Genomic DNA, 15,804 nt, shown 5'->3' with positions numbered 1-15,804 from the left:
CTACCCCCGCCCTGAGGATTTAGAAGTTCCTGGGTGGCTGGACGAGGGAGAGGCATTTCCAGATGGGGCAGCCACTGTTAAGGTGCCCATGCACCTGTCAGCAGAGCCTCTTCACGCCCCTCTGTGAAATCTTGATGAAACTCACTGGTCACTTTAAAAAAAAAAAAAAAGGAAGTAGAAAGTTGGTACTAGCTGGGAAGAGAAAGAGCCAGCCAGAGTGGGGGGGGGGGGGCAAGAGAGAGCAATGGGTGGTGAATATGACTGATGTACATCACATACATGTATAAAAATGTCACAATGTAATCCATTATGTATGATTAGTGTATATTCATAAAATGATGAAAAATAAAAAAGCAACGTCCATAAACATAAAAATAAACTTTAAAGGTTAAAATAAAGAGGGATATGATTGTAAGTGGTATCGATGCAAGAAAAACCACTGGGCCAATAGAATAGAAATAGGGGGCTTAGAGGACAGCATCTGGCAATTAGAAACTCCACAATTCTACCCACCAGAATTGGAGCCAACATCTAGAGGAAAGTATGATTGTTGGGGAAACTCACTTGTGATACAGAGAAGGAGAACACTGGATCCCAACAGGAGGGTGCTGACTGAGTAAGACTGACTGTGAAAGATGAAATTCAATGTAACAGGAGGCGGGTAGCCAGGCTTGGTGGTGCGTGTCTGTAATCCCAGCACCCGGGAAAAGGAAGCAGGAAGATTAGACATTCAGGGCCAACCTTGGCTATATAGTGAGCTCCTGTCTAGCCTGGAGTGTGTGAAAAGGAGCAAAATAAAAATAAACAGAAGAAAATTTGGAATAGTTTTGTGTGCGTGGAGGACAAGTCATAAGCAAAAGCATTGGCAAATTCAATTACACGGGAACTGTGGATTTCTGGTTGGTGACATGTATCCCAGACGAAGTTAATAGAGAGCTGATGGAATGGGAGACATTATTTGCAATGTGTAAGACTGACAAGATGCTAATATCTGAGATACACAAGAAATTTTTGCAAGAAAACAGCAACCTCGATAGAAAAAAAATAAGAAGCAGAAATCACCAGAACAAGATATTTATGGAAAAAGTAACTCAAAGTATTTGGAAAATCTGCTCAAGCTCCTTGGTTACCAGAGAAACGGAAAGGGCAGAAACAAGCCATTTTGTACCTGGTAGACTGGCAGAAACCAGACAGCCAGATGATGATGTCACCTGCAGGTGGGAAGTGGGAGGGTGGAACTTCAAAACCGTCCACAGGAGTGTGGGCTGATGTTTTCTAGACACCACCCTGGCAGCTGTTTTTTAAGATGGGGCACATGTGTGTGCATGTCCCGTGACCTTCGGGGCCACTTCTGGGGGTGTATATAATCCTGAGCTGTTGGAACAAGGATGTCGGTGTTGACTGAGTGTGTAGTGCTCTGATGGGAAGGCAGGTGTACAGTCATCATTGAACGCTGTTTGGCTGGTAAGGATAGCATATAGATGTACACACAGCACCATGAATCCTAAAAACATACGTGAGTTGAAAAAGAGAGAGAGATTAAGATCTATCACATGGATCAATTTACATAAATTTGAACGCAAGCACTCACATTTGAAGAATTCACCTCATAATAATTCTTATGAACAAAAAGCTAGACATTAGGCCCATGATTGCTCTTGAAGGAGGGAGGAAAATGGTAAGGAAGAATGTGGATAAAACAAATGCCTAAAATAAGAGCAGGCTTTGGGAGTGACAAAACAGCTGGCCAGGTAAAGACACTGGCTGCCAAGGCTTGGGACCTGAGTTTGGTTCCCAGGTCCCACTGGGTGGAAGCAGAGAACCGACTTTGAAAGCTGTCCTCTGCCTTCCATCCGTGTGGTGCAGCACATGCAAGCCTCCTCCCCAAATAAATCAATGAATGTTTAAAAAAGAAAAGACCAGGGCTTTTTGACGATCAGTGATGTGTTGATGTTGTGAACTGAGGCATGTGATTAGCTCCATTGTCTGCACCTGAGGTCCAAAGGATCAAAAAATAGGGACCTACCCAGTCAGCCCTCCCTGAGCCCCTTAATTGCTCTTGTCTGAGGACTGAGCTGTTTCGGAGAGCAAGAGTCCCTGATTCCTGGCCTGCAGAGAGCCTCTATACATGCTTACCACATGAGGGAAGGAAGTGCATGGGTAGGCAGATGAATAACACTTGAAGGAGCAATCAGCAAAACTATTGCAGTAGTAAGTTCATGGGTGAATGAATCAGTGGGCCACTGAATGAATGAGCACCAGAATGACTGAGTGAATGAATAAAGAGGTTAATGAGTGGATGGCTTGGGTGAGTCCACATGAATGAATAGATGAATAAATTTGTGGATAGTGAAATGGGAGAGGTTGGCCCACTTGTCTAGTCCTTAGAGAGCAATCACCTGACAGACAGGCTCAGTTGAAATGGTTGCGCGTCTGCTCCATGCTCTAAAGAGCCCCGAGGATGCTTGCTTGGTCCCTTGTGAGAAGCTGACAAGGACAGAACTCTACGGGAGAAATTAGTCTGTCTTGAAGAAGCTTGGACAGAAACTCCAAGGCAGGTTTGCAGAAAGAATAATACAGCATCCCAACCCTGCTGATTGATCTCTAGCCCAGATGGTTAGGGGTACCCTGGTCCTGTTGGGTAGAGGTCCACATTCTCCCAAGCTCAACATGAAGAATGTCCACCCCTGGGAATACTGACTGCCTAGGGTCCCTGCAGCAGTCCCTCATCCCTGCACAAGGGTCAGATAGAAATGCAGGACCTTGAGGGAGAAGGATCCCATATAAATAGTTCCTGAGAGGTCCACTTGCCTGAAAGTCTTAGGTTCAGCTCAAGTTCTGGTGTTGTTTGAGTTACTGGGATTGGAATCTGGGCTAGGAAGGGAAAGAGTGGGCAGGGGAGAGGCAGGGTGAGTTTCTAGTGTGAGTGCTCCAAGGCCTCCTGAGCCATCTTCCAGGACTCCTACAGCCTCCATAGACACCATCAAAAGTGTTTGGAGCCAGGGTCATAGCGGAAGACTCAGATTTGGGGTAGGAAGGAGGGAGGGGCCCTCACTGAGCAACCTGCATCTAAAGCTACACTGAGCACTTTCCTGCATTTGTCTCATTTATTATCAACAATTCCCTTATACGGGTGAGGAAGCAGATGTGCAGGTTGGTCATGTGACTACCTAGGGCCTCCCCATCAGGGACTGATGGGGTCTGGATTCTCACTCCAAAGCTGTGCCCAGATCCCACCAGGTAACAGGTAGAGAGAGCACTCTCAGGCTGGGAGGACATGTTGATGGAGAGGTCCCTGTGATGGCTGCAGCCAGGTGGTGACAGGAAGAAGACAGAGCTCTAAAGCCTTGCTCTGCTCTTCTTGACAATGAGTGTAGGGAAAAGTGCTCTCTTTAGTGGGAGGCTTTCCAAAGGATGTCCCTTTTGTCACAAGGGAAATGGAAGGCCTATTAGCTGAGGCAGCAGGAACCTTCCTCGGAATACCCACAGGGTCAGATGAGGAAACTGAGGCCCAGAAAGGGGCAGGACTTTGAAGTGCAAACAAGGATCCAAAGGCAGAGTAGGTGGTGGCCCATGATTCTCCTTCCTGTTCCAGAGATGCCAGGCTTTGTCTCCCTTTTTGGGGAGCAGGGAGTGTTGAGACAGGCTTTCTCTGTGTAGCTCCTGGCTATCCTGGAACTCACTCTGTAGACCAGACCAGACTAGCCTCGAACTCAGAGATCCTCCTATCTCTGTCTCCCAAGTGCCGGGACTAAAGATGTCCGCAGCTGCCGTCGCCACCACCTGGCCAGGCTTTGTCTCCTAAGTTGTCAATCTCAGGCCCCAACTTGGGGTTTCAAGATTGAAATGACATTTTCCAAACTGCCCTGTATCTTGGGTTTTCTATGTGACCTAGGTTTTCTCAAGAAGGTGCCCTTATTGATATCACGGGCACCAAGGGCTGAAGTGGGTAGATAGAATCATCGAGAATGCAGCTATGATGAAATCGGAGCACACTCATGGAGGAGTTTCTAGTATCTGGCACCTCCCATAGGTGTCGTTACAAGTGACAGAATGGTGATGTTACTTCCACTAGAGTTCCAGAGGTGAGGTGGGGCATTTTGTCTGGCATGCTGTTCCTGGCCCTGCTGCATTTGGGTGTGCAGAAGCACTGAGCCTGCTTCCCTCCTGCTTCATCTTGTATGGTGTGCACAGCTAAAAGTGCTGGCTGATGCTGTTCCCTGGAAGCATGGATCCCATTGGCTGTAACCAACTGTTCCTCCCATCCAATCTGAGCTGCTTGAGGGGGAGACTAAGATTGTTTCTTTCTTCATCCTTATCGCCCACACAGAACATCAGACAGCATGCACTCAGCAAAGAAGTCACTGAATGTTGAAATGAAACATAGTCACTATTATTAAAAATCCAATCTGAGCGATTGTATCTCCTGAGGAAGCAGGGCTGGCCCCACATATCTTTGGGAATATCTTGGTGGCGATCGTGGCCCTGTAAGAGTGACTTTATTCAGCACAAGATAATAGTCTGCTCGGCAAACTTGTGTCTGCATGATGAACAGTCAGCTGCCCCGCAGAAGAAATCATGTTCATGGTAGAATCAGGCCTGCGTGACCAAAACAAACTAGCGTCAATCAAAACAAACTAGCTTCCAGGACAGTACAGGCTCCAGGGTACCAAATAATTTTTACCAAAAGTAGGGCATATGACGATATGACGTGAGATAGGAAGCTAACCAGATTAAGATTATATTGCCATCAAATCTATTTGAAAATATCACCAATGGAAACTCCCCCCCCCCCCCCCGAACAAGAACTGCCCCTAAGCACCCATTTTCATCTATTCAGGTGACCTGTGATATTTTGTCTCCCCCTGACTTCTACTAGTTCCAGAGAAAACAGACGCCCAGGCTGGCAAGATGGCTAAGTGGTTAAAGGTGCCTGCTGCCAAGCCTGATGATTTGAGTTTGATCCCCAGAACCCACACCATGGAAAGAGACTACTGACTCCTTTAAGCTGACCTCTGACCTCTGCATGCGTGCTATAGCACATTCACCCTCCCCCCACCCCCACCCCCACCCCCGCTAAATAAATAAATGTAGAACAAACCAGGCCCCTGGCTTAGTGTCCTTTCTTATCCTTTCCAGAGTTTCCCACGACGCTCTTTTAAGTTGCTAGACACGTTTCCCATGGGTCCTTCTGGTGTCTGGGAAGCTCTTGAGCAGGATGCTGTGCTGGCTCCAGCATCTGGCTGACCTGGTTCAGATCCTGGCTCTGCCATTTCCTTGCTCAGTTTGTGTCTTGATTTCCTCCTTTATAAAGGGGGGGGGTGTAATAATAATCATCTGGGGGGCTGGGGCATGGCTCCATTGGAAAAGTGTTTGCTTTGTAAGCAAAGGACATGAGTTTGATTCCCTTAACGGCTGTGGTGGTGCATGCTTTTAATCCTAACCAGTGGGGAAGTGGAGACAGGTGGATTCCCAGAGCTCCCTGGCTGCCGAGCTGACCTAGGATAATCAAATCTCTCTCTCTCTCTCTCTCTCTCTCTCTCTCTCTCTCTCTCTCTCTCTCTCTCTCTCTCTCCTCCCTCCAATAGAAAGTGGATGGTGCCTGAGGAACAACACCCAAGGTTGTCTTCTGATCTCCATATACATGCTCACATATGTGCATGCACACATACACACACACACACACACACACACACACACACGTGTGAAACTGCACACACATGCCCATATACACACAAAAGGGAATAATCCTATGCAGGCTAGTGTTGATTAGCTGAGAAGAGGCACTAGATGCTTCCTGTCACAGCTGCTGCTGCTGGAGGCTGGAGGAAGCAAGGGAAGGTCCTCCTTTAGAGCCTCCAGGGAGAGCAGGACGCCCCTCACGTGACTTTAGCCTTTGATCTCCAGCTGATTCCATAAACTTCTGTTGCCTGGAGCCAGTCTGTGATGCTTGGCTCAGAGGCCCTAGGGAACTAATCCAGTGGATGAGGCTAGTGAGAAAAGAGGTTTCGGGGTACAGCTGGACCACAGGGAGGAGGAGAGATGGTTGAGGACCATCATTTGCAGCTGTGGGGTGTTGTGGGGCTGGAGTTTCGAAGAGGGATCCTCTGGATTAGGTTGGCCTGTGGGCATGCCTGTGAGGGGTTTTCTTAATTGGGTTAACTGAGAAGACCAACCCTGAATGTGGGTGGTACCATTTCATGGACTGGGTCCTGGACCAAATGAAAAGTTGAGAGCGAGCTGAGAACTGGCATGCATGCATGAATCCATTGCTCTCCTGCTCTTGATGATAGAAGCAACATGACCAGCGGGCTTCAAGTTCTGGCTGCCTCATCTTCCTCACAGTGTTGGACTATAGCCTAGAATCAGGAGCCAATGAAACCCTTCCTTCCTTAGGATGCTCTTCTTGTCAGGGTATCTTGTCTTAGGAACAGGCAGCAAACCGAGGCACTGCTTCTGAGGGCCTGCTCCTTTTTGAGACATTCTTTTTATGAGACATTCTGAAAATGTCTGTGCTGGCTAGTTTTATGTCAACTTGACATAATAGAGTCACTGGAGAGGAGGGGATCTCAAATGCTTCCACAAGACTGGGTTGTAGGCAAGCCTGTCGGGCATTTTATTAATTAGTGATTGACAGGGGAGGGCCCAGCCCATTGTGTGTGGTGCCATCCCTGGGCTGGTGGTCCTGTGTTCTATAAGAATGTAGGCTGAGCAAGCTATGAGGAGTAAGCCAGTAAGCAGCACCCCTCCATGGCTTCTGCATCAGCACCTGCCTCCAGGTTCCTGCTCTGTTTGAGTTCCTGTCCTGACCTCCTTTGATGATGGACAGTGATGTGGAAGTGTAAGTCAAATAAACCCTCCCCAAGTGGCTTTTGGTCATGGTGTTTCATCACAGCAATAGTCACCCTAACTAGGACACAATCTTTGTGGTGGTTCATTTACTTATGGAGCACTAACTCATGTTACTATCCTTGGTAATGTTAGTCCTGTGATTTCCAATGTGACCGAAATCTGAGCAGAATTCCAAGCCAGAAGGGATGAAATCAAGCAGTATATGAAATTTTCAAATATAAGCACAGATGGAATGGAGGATTATTAAATAGCTTAGCTACCTGTGCACCAACAAAAAAAATTAAGTAAATATAAGAAGACTCGAAGTGTCTGCCTGGTTGACTATGAGCAGAAATTGTCACTAATGTCCAATGTCCTTCAAACATTTTCACAGGCGCTCATTTTGCTGACTGTGAAGATGGCCATGGTGCTGGGCCTAAGTCTGGGGTTCTAGAGTCACACGATGGGGTTGGGGATACTGGTGAACTGTTGTGACCGCAGATGAGGGTCATGGACCATGGAGTGGAGTGGTGGCAGCTACTTTGAGGAAATCAGGATTCTAGATGTTAAAGAAAGCAAACGTGGCCATGCTTTTAACATCAGTTACTCATACATGTTCTGCCTATCAAAGATGACCCCATGGATGCTCTGAAAGTGTGTATGTGTGAGTCTGCATGAGTGTGGTTATAAAAGTGTGGGGGTGAGGGTGCACACACATAAGTGGGAGTCATGTGATGTGTTAAGGTGAGTCTGAGTGTGTGTGACACTGTGTGAGAGTTGAATGTGTGTGAGGATGTGAGAGTGTTCATGTTCCTGTGTGGGAGACTAAGTATGTGGCTGTGAGTGTGAGAACGGGCATGTTCAAGTCTATGTGTGAATATGTGGATGTGAGAATCCAAGTATGAACAGTTGACTAAGTCAGCAAGAGTGTGGAGACATGTGAATGACTGTGTAACCAATGGGTGTACACGAGTGTGAGAATATGAGTTTTTGTTACTGTGTTGGCATCAGTATGCATGGGTGTGAGACTGAGTGTGAGCATGAGTGTGCATGAATATGAGAGTGTACTATGGATGAGTGTGTGATTGTGTACAAACTGTGTAAGCATGTGTTTGACTGTGACATGAATGTGTGTATTTAAAAGCATGCACAAGTTTGTGAGTGTGTATACTATTAGTGCTTGGGAGTGTATGTTAGTTTTTGTGTGAGTTACATTCATATGTGAGCATGTGTGTAAATATGAGTGTGAGAGTTGCATTAGCATATGTATTAGTGCTTTATATACTTGGAAATATGTGAGTGTTATGAGTGTGCACATAATTGTGAGTGTTAGTGCATATGTATGAGTATATGACTGATTGTGACTGTGTGTGCACATGTAAGAATATTTGTAAATGTGCCTATGTGACTGTGTGACTGTGTATGACTGTGTGGCAGATAAAGTATGAGAGTGTTTATGTGTGACTCTGTGTGTGGAAATGTGTCTGTGAGTGTGTCAGTGTGAGCATGACAGTATGTGATTGTGTGCCTGTGTGTGTGATTTTGTGTGTGTCTGTGACCTGTGTTTGTGTGGGGTATGTAACTGTGATAGTGTGGTGTAAGTGTGGGTGAGCATGAGTGTGGACACACTGAGTGTGTGTGAGTGTGCATGAGAATGTATGAGTGCATATAAGACCGTGTTTGTGTCTGCCTTTGTATGTGAATAAATATGTCTGTGTAAGCATATATGTGTGTTTATGTGAGTATGTGGCTGTGCATCTCTGTGTGTGTACAAATATGAATTTTTGAGTAAGTGCATGAGTGTAAGAGTAAGTGTGAATAAGCACATGTGATTGTGTGAGTATGTGGAAATGTGTGATATGGTGTGTTTGAGTGTATGCGAGCATGTCAGTGTGAGTGCGATGCTGTGTGAGTGTCTGTGTTTGAATGTATGTGAACGCATGTAAGCATGTGAGTGTGAGTGTATGAGAGTGTGTATGTGAATGAGTGTGTATGAGTACGTGTGAATGTGAGTGTGTATGTAAAAGGGGCATCACACTGTCAGACCTTGATTGAGACCTGGCTCTGCTTCCTAGCTGCTTGGCCTTGCATACCTCACTTAACCTCTCATGTCCCGGGAGCAGCTGTAAAATGGAGCTTGCGTTTCTGTTCCTGGGACACTGTATCATGTGTGACAGAACACATGTAATGCCTTTAAATGCACAAGTGCTTTCAGAGCAGAGCTTTGAACAATGTAAGTGTTTAATAAAAAGAGACTATTATTGGTTCTCTGTGTAAAGCATGTCATAAGTCATTTTGTCTAATCTTTACAGCAACAGCATGCGAGAACAATTATATCTCATTTAATAATCATAACACAATTATAATGATACCCCATAACAATCACTTATGTTGCTTGCATACGCAAGAGTTTCCTCCCTTCCGTGCATCATAAGAAAGCCCTTGTTGTTTGATTGCTCACAGTTCCGTACTCAGGAACGCTAACCTCCTCTCCAGCCTCTTGGGTGCAAATCCTGGTTAGTCTGACCTAGTCATGGTAATGCCACTCCCATGGGCCATTCTTCCCACTCACCACTGTGCCCAGGTTTGCCCAGGAAAGCCCTGGTTCTAGCAGTAGTCCAGTTGCCTCCTCAGAACCCTTTGTCCCTGGGCAAATGGGGATGGACGGTAGAATGCTGTGGTCAGAGAGCCTCTGTGGGGAAGACTGCTTCAGAGGGCGTGAGGGCAACACAGAAGGAAGCTTTGCCACACTCCAGGGCAGTGGGGAAGGGAGACGGGGCTGCAGGGGGGGCACTCTGCTTGGGACAGCAGTGGCTGCGGGCTGAGGCGCACAGGACCTGGCACAGAGCAGGCATTCTCCCCAGGGTCCAGGAAGCAGGCTTACCTAACGAGTGGCCTGCACCATAGGGACCAGGTTGGATGTGGGAAGCAGAGTGGTCAAAGATGGTAAGGAAATTACTCAGTAAGGCCTGTGCTGCCTAACCTCTGTGATGGTTAAGGTTAATGTCAACTTGATAGACTCTAGAATCACTTGGCAAATGGCCCTCCAGGCATGGAGGTGGGGATTACATAATTATGTTAATTGAAGTGGGAAGACATGTCCACCGTGGGTGGCATCGTTCCCTAGGAATAGTGGTGCCATCCCTGGTCGGGTGGACTTGGGGGTTAGAGGAAGGACAGCTGAAGAGGAGCCAGGAAGTGAGCCAGTGAGGAGTGGATGGTGGGGGAACAGTGTTTCTCTGTAGTTTCTGCTTCAAGCTCCTGCCTTGAGTGCCTGCTCTGGCTTCCCTTGATGATGGACTGTAATCTGTAAGCCAAATAAACCCTTTCCTCCCAAAGCTGCTTCTTGTCAGGGCAACAGAAAGCAAACGAGAACACTCCCAAATCCTGCTCTTCTATATTCCTCTCCTTTATTTTCAGCCTGCATGCCAAATGCGGCTTTGCTTCATGACAGCCATGCCCCAAATAGTAGCTTAAAGTCGAAACCACTTATTTAGTTCACATTTAGGTTGGCAATTTGGGCTCAGAAATTAATGTCATTCTTGAAGACATGAAAGACACAGGGTGGTAGTCCCCATTCCACCCACACGTCATTCTCCTGTATTCGTGCCCACAAATGTCCTTTAGGACATGTTAGCTTAAGTAGCTCTTACCTGGACGAAGTGTCTCTATTGACTACATCAGCCCTGTTTCTCCCATTTGCCTTCAGCTCTGTCAACATGTCCTTCCAGTTCCTGTACTGAGGAGAACAGTAAGGTGTCCACCTGTAGATGGGAAGAATAGTCACACTCATTGCCTGTTGTGTGTCCCAAGGCCATGGAATCCTCTGTCACCCACTAGGATGTAGCCAGCCAGTACCTTGGTGGCTTTGATTTTTCTGTGGAAGAGCACTCTGTCCACCACAGTGACATCATGCCATTTGGGAAAGAGAAATACATTGTCGTTGTGAATTTCCTAATAAAACAGTTTGTGGGAGAAGATAGGTGGGAAGCCCCACAGAGTCAGGAGATTTCTGTCTAGAACGTTTTGGGGAGTCTGGGTCTAGGACTCACTGTGATATCCCTTTTGAGGTACAAGTTATTGTGCCTTATTGTTAAGAGAGACACACATGTCAGGTGGGTTGTTTGGATTTCAGAGGCAACGTAAGCCACACTGAGAAGACTATCCAAATACTAGTATGAAGTGGTCAGGAGCCTAATAACTTTAAGTAGGGGAAGAGAGGGTCCTGCATCAGGACCAGGTTGCAGGGTAAACAGCTCTGCCCAGTGCTTCAGTGTTGGAGGTATCCATGGAGATAGGGACACTGGGTAGAGTCTTGGAAAAGCCCTGACAGGGTTTTTCACACGGCACACATCTCTAGCTAAGCCTTGCCTTCTACATCCAAGAACTATGAATTCAAAAAGAGTTCTGCCAGGTGTGGTAGCCCATACATCTAATTCCAGCACTCAGGAGGCAGAAGCAGGCAGATGTTCTGTGAGTTCCAGGCCAGCCCGGTCTATAAAGTGAGTTCCAGCCCAGCCAAGGGCTGCATCATGAGACCCTGTCTCAAAATTAAGAACAACAACAAACCGCCAGGACCAAAGCAGCTGCTGACAGCCGCTGAACTGTCACAGAGACTGACTGTGGGGCAGACATCGAGTAATTACGAAATTGCGGTTGTCTCTCATGAGCGGGATATTACTAAAGCTGTCAAGTCGTGATGAGGTCCTGAGTGTACAGTAGCGACCCGTCACATGATGGAAATGGCACATCTAGGACAGAGCATAAATGAGCCACACAGCAGGGGGCGCAAGCCCTCCCCTGCAGCCCACACAGATCCCTGGGGGTCGCAACCCCTCCCCCGCAGCCCACACAGACCCCTGGGGTGCCCTCGAACCACAGGATAGAGGAAGAGAACATTAGGCCTGATGCTCATATGCAGGCGCACCTGTTGGTTGATGGGAGAGGAAAATAGACCACGGTTCCATTGTAGCCCCAGGCAAGATGGGAGGGAGATTCTCTGAGGAGCAAACAGCCGGAAGTGTGGTTGTGAACCTTTCTCTAATGCACTAATCTATGATGAATGTCACCTGGAAAGGACAGAGAAGGTAAGAGCCTGAGGAGTCACGGTGCTACCCTGCCCTGGAGGGTTTAAAGAATGCTGTCTCCATAATTTTGAATATAGAGGATCAGCAACCAGAAAATTGAAGGAGAGGTAGATCCTCTCACTGCCATGTACATCAACCCATTTGTGGAAGTTAGTGTTGCTTCATGCTCCTACAACTCAGGCTCCGATGGATGGAGAAGTCCCGGTCCCCAGGAAGAGAGAGCTCCTCCATAAAGTGACACAGGAAGGCTCCACCCACCTGAGGAAGAGTTGCTTCTTACACGCTTTTGGGTAGTGGTTCAGGGGCAGGATGGACTGGTTTTCCTGGTAGGGTATAAACAGAAGGAGGAGGTAGCCAAGGCTGGGGCAGAGTGGGAAGGTAGGCAGCTCAGAGGGTCGTTTAGCATTCACCTCTGCAACAGCTTGAAGGGGCTGCTGAGGTCTGGGAAGGACGAAGCAGCGGGACATGCAGATCCTCCAGGAGTAAAGAACAAGCAGCTGGATGGGCTGAGCTGCTGCCTGGGAGTAAAGGAAATTCAAGGTGGGCAGTGGCTTAGGGGAGTAATGGGTACTGATGAGAAAAATGAAAATTCAAATTTCATCAAGATTGGTTCTGGCTGGGGATGTAGTTTAGGGGCAGAGCAGCCAGCCTGGAGTATTCAAGGCCCTGGGTTCCATCCAAGTGGAGTGATGGGGAAATAAAAAAGGAGAGGACAGGAGAGGGGAGGGGAGAGAGGGGGAAGAGGGGAGGGGAGAGGAGGAGAGAGGAGAGAAGAGAGGAGAAGGGAGGGGAGAGAGGAGAGGGAAGGGAGAAAGGAGAGGAGAGAGGAGAGGGAAGGGAGAAAGGAGAGGGGAGAGGAGAGGGGAGGGGAGAAAGGAGAGGGGAAAGAAGAGGAGGGGAGGGGAAGAGAGAGGTGGGGGAGTGAAGAAGAGGGAAGAGGAATAGAAGAGAGAGACATCAGGCCCACTCTTGACCTCCCATGGTTGGACTTAACCTGTCACAGTGAGACTGTGAGGGAAATGCAAGCTCACACACTGCTGAAGGGAGGGGGAAAGGCATGGTCCCCACAGGAGGGGAACAAGGCAAGAGCTAGCAAAATTACACATTTACCCATTTCTAGGAATCCATCCCCAAAGTACACTGCCAAAAACCTGAATTGACATTGGCACAAAGCTGTCTGCTGCCAGCCTTGCTTGTGCTCACAAAAGACCCAGAGGAGTGTCCCGGAGAGAACGGCACTTCTTTGCCGAAACCCTGGGGAAGGGGTTGGAGTCTGGACAAAACGCGGGGTGATTAATTTGTTTCTCACTAATGTGTGCTGAGTGCCTGCGATGTGCCTAGTGGTTTCCACGTGCCAGTCCACTTAAACTGTTCAATTTGTAGCAGCAGTCTTTACACAGAAGTTCTTAGAATTTATCAAGAAAACATAACCAAAAATGGTGAAAACTCTTTGTGTAAGATGTTTACCGAAATACTCCTTTTTGGAATTAGAAAAATACATTTTATGAAAATCATGCAGGCACATGGTAACTCCACCCCCAACACACACACACACACACACACACACACACACACACACACACACCCCCCCCAACTACACCCCCCCCCCCCCCCCCCCCCCCCCGCACACACAAGCAAAACTATTGCCTACGTTGGTACCAATCACAGAAGTACATGTAATGAGTAATGCTACCCACAATCCTCCGTTCTGCACCTCCCTGCCCCCAGTCTAGTCTCCAAGGGCAACCAAGTCCTTTGAACAATTCCAGTTTTATATCTTCAAGGGGTTTCATCTACATCTTTAAATAATGTGTTTGTGTGACTCTGGCTTGATCGAGTTTAGATATTATGGATTGGCTTCCAGCTACAAGTTAGACCAGGACCTCTTTAAAAGTAAAAATGACTTTTTATTTCTCTCTGGAGACCCCAGACCTGGCCTTGGGAATGCTCAGTGAATATTTGTTAAATAAAGTGATAACCTGAGGGATTGTGGGAGGGGAGGGCATTGGAAGCACAGAGGAAGGTGGGGCATAAGGGCAGAGCCCCCTTCTTCCTGACCAGACCTGGATTTTATTCAGGGTGGCTGTGTCCCCAGGCTCCCATACCCACTTGCAGCAAATAGAAACCCAGTGCCCAGGTCCTAGCCGGGGAGATGTGAATAAATGTATAAAACTCCAAGGAAAGGTTTTCAGAGGAAACCCAAGGCAGGACGCGTGTCCATCTCTGCCTCCCTCCTTACTGGAACAAGGATACAGGTTTCGGGAGGTTTGGCAACCGTTTTGCCCTCACATTCTGAAGACAGAAGAAGAAAATGACAGAGGCAGCTGAATTTCTGAAGACGTTATTCCATTCCACAGAGCCCTGGACTGCAGGTCTATATATTATGCAATCAGGGGCTAATAGCGCCTTTGTTTGAAAGCGTATAAACAGGCTTTCTCTTGGTTGCTACAGCTTATCTTCCTCACTGAGGGAGATGGAAAAGGATGACCCGAGCTGGATGGTCATGGTTGGTACAAGGGGTACATTCCATTATTCTCTCTAGTTTTTTTTACTTCTAAAATTTTGCACAACAGAAAGATTAAAAAGAGGTTGCACGATACCATTCTATTTTTGTATATTTTAAAAATTTTCTGCCATAAGAGGTTTAAAAGAACCATGAAAGCAAACAATGCATCTAAATCATCCTCGCAATATGAAGTCCAGAAAGGATCTTTGCAAGGCACATTGGTGGGACTTAACCAAGGTGTTGCGGCACGTGATAGACTTTGAAATATTATTGGAGCTGGACAGATGGCTCAGCAGTTAGAGTACTTGCTATTCTTGCAGATGCCCTGGGCTGGGCCCTAGCAACCAAGTGATGTCTGATAACATCCTACCTCCATTTCCAGGGAATCTGATGCCCTCTGACAACCTCTTCTGACCTCTGAGGGTACCCGGCATGCCCATGGCAGACATACAGACCTGAGGACAAAACACTCACAAAATAAAAAACCCCAATAAATCTAAAAATTGATGATGATGATGTGTGTGTGTGTGTGTGTGTGTGTGTGTGTGTGTGTGTGTGTGTGTGTATGCATGCATGCCACAGCTCAAATGTGGAGGTTAGAGGACAATTTGGTCCAGTAGATTTTATCCTTCCTTCTTTATGCGGGTTCCAGTGTTAGAACTAACCAACTCCCCAACTTTTCTCAGGCAGTGTAATCCTGTTCACCATGTAACCTTGGCTGGCCCTGAACTCGTTTGTAAACCTGACTGACTTCTAACCCAAAGAGATGTGCCTGCCAAGTTCTGGGATTAAAGGGATGTGCCACCACACTGGCTTTTTAATTATTAAAAATTCAGCAAATTAGGTTGTTCCTCACACTCTGTTTTACACTGGTGGTGACATCTAAATCCACACCTCAGTTTGGGGGAAAGGTACGAGGGCTTGTAACTTTTCTCTTTTTAGCCAGGAGAGATTATTAACACAGTTTCTTCCACTACATACCAAGTGAAGTAAAACTGGTTTTTTTTGGTTGGATTTCTTATTTAAAACAAGATCATTTTAGCTCAGTTAAGTTAATAAACTAGTTGGAAGCGAAAAGCAGAGGTTATGATCTCCTGCTGAATCCATATACAAGCCAAGCGAAGCTGCCAGAATCAGTCTTCTTGCGTGGGCCCCGTCTTGGATGCCTCCTCACATCTGTGAGTCTAGCTGTCACACAGGCCATTACCACAGCAAACAGAGCGGCACAGGCAGAACCCACAGCGCGGCTCCTCCCCTGAGCGGCTTCCCTCCTTCCACCCAGTGTCTCTGATGCCTCAGTGGAGAATGCCTATGGAGGTCCACGGGTCCTCAGGGGGAGCCCAAGCCCTAGATGTGGGAGGAGTTAACGTTCCTAGCCGT

This window comes from Peromyscus californicus, unplaced genomic scaffold, assembly GCF_007827085.1.
Source record: "Peromyscus californicus insignis strain IS unplaced genomic scaffold, ASM782708v3 Scaffold_4__1_contigs__length_199733344, whole genome shotgun sequence".
In the NCBI taxonomy this organism is placed as follows: Eukaryota; Metazoa; Chordata; class Mammalia; order Rodentia; family Cricetidae; genus Peromyscus; species Peromyscus californicus.
Note: the sequence above shows the minus strand (reverse complement) of the source record.